The sequence below is a fragment of the Geospiza fortis genome, unplaced genomic scaffold (assembly GCF_000277835.1).
Source record: "Geospiza fortis unplaced genomic scaffold, GeoFor_1.0 scaffold392, whole genome shotgun sequence".
Taxonomy (NCBI): domain Eukaryota; kingdom Metazoa; phylum Chordata; class Aves; order Passeriformes; family Thraupidae; genus Geospiza; species Geospiza fortis.
The window spans coordinates 189016-190508 of NW_005054541.1; the positions used below are offsets into that span (position 1 = coordinate 189016).

General features: G+C 45.7%; 1 protein-coding gene across 1 annotated transcript in view; it reads left to right on the forward strand.

Moving 5' to 3' along the window:
* Positions 1–1493, forward strand: part of FEZ1 (fasciculation and elongation protein zeta 1) — a 15008-nt gene that overhangs the window by 4954 nt on the left and 8561 nt on the right. The window lies entirely within an intron of this gene.

The following is a 1493-nucleotide window of genomic DNA, read 5'->3' on the forward strand; positions in this document are numbered from 1 at the left end:
CCTGTTGGACCTCCTTGTGCTCTTCTATGAGCCCATCACATGCAAATCAGCCCCTGGCCTGTGCTGTGATCATACAGCACCTTGGAGTAGCTGTGTAGGATCCTTGGAGTAGCTGTGTGAGGTCCCTGGAGTAGCAGCCTATGAGGAGGAGGAGCAGCGTGTCCCATGCCGCATTGCTGGGGGCCACAGCTCTGCCTGTGCGAGGAAAGCCCCAGGGGTTGAGCATAAACCTTGAGTAAGGTGTGAGTAGACCTCCTCTGCACCATGCTAGGGGATGGCCAAGTTCCCTTGGGTGAAATTCCCCCCCAGGCGCCCCAATTATTCTTGTGCCTTTTGTGTTCAATCCTACAGTTTCATTAAAAACCTTGTTTTGTTACAAAATGCCATTTTTTCCTGCAAATCCTTGGCCTTTTTCCTCCTGATGATTCACACTATCACATTTCTAGCGGATTTTTTGCCTGTTTAATTGGGATTATTCCAAAACCACTAACCCTCATTCTCACCGAGCAAAGGGGTTACATTCAACCCAAAAAGCCCCAAATCTGTTGGTTTGTGTTTGGGTTTTTCCCCCCCAAACCCACTGAGGCTGCAATGATTTTTGCAATTGTTTGAATTCGTGGTTTTTGAGAGCAAAATGCAGCTTGGCTGCGTGCCGGGGCTGCCGCGCTGTCGCCGCTTTGTGCCACTTATTGTGTCTTTTTTGGGTTACTTTGGGCAAAACAGGGCTTTTTTTTTTAGTCTTCTTTCAATGAGCCCTGTGTGCAGGCTGGGGGAGGAGCCATGGCCTCACAGGCACTGCATTTCCAGAGTTTTTAACCATTTCTTGCCATAATTAACTCAGAAATCACTGCTGGTCTTGGCCTGCCTCTGTGGGGCGCTGGCCCTTTAAGAGCAGAGAAAAAAAAAAAGAGAAAAAAAAGCAAATTTGGGGAGATAATTACTAATTTGCTGCGCTTTGTTTAAAAAAATAAGTATTTAAGATTTGACATTTGCATTTTTTGTATGTTAATTTGTGAAATCTGTAATTCCAAGGGGAATTCAGCCCTGGTGAGAAGGGAAATATAAAAAATCCCCAAAATGAGCAGTTTGGGGGCTGGAAAAGGGCAAATGGTTTTGGGGTGACTTTCAGGATTAGGATGTGGCACCAATTGGACTGAACCCCCCATTTCTGGTGGGAAAATGGGGGGGGCTTGCCTGAGATGGGGAGAGAATTTCTAATCTCTTCCTGTGCCTTTCCCCCCATTTTTGGCCTTTTCTCCCATTTTTGGCCTTTCTCTCAATGTTGCCACTTTTCAGCTATTTTTTATTTTCTGTCTTTCTCCTCCATTTCTTCCCTTTCTCTACTTTCCCTGCCCTTTTCTCCATTTTCCCCCTCATTCTCCCTTTTTTCTTACATTTTCTCCTTTCCCCCATTTCCCTTTTCGCCTGATTTTTCCTTTTCCCCTCTTTTGGCCCTTTTCCTCATTCTCCTATTCCCTATTATCTCCTCTTTC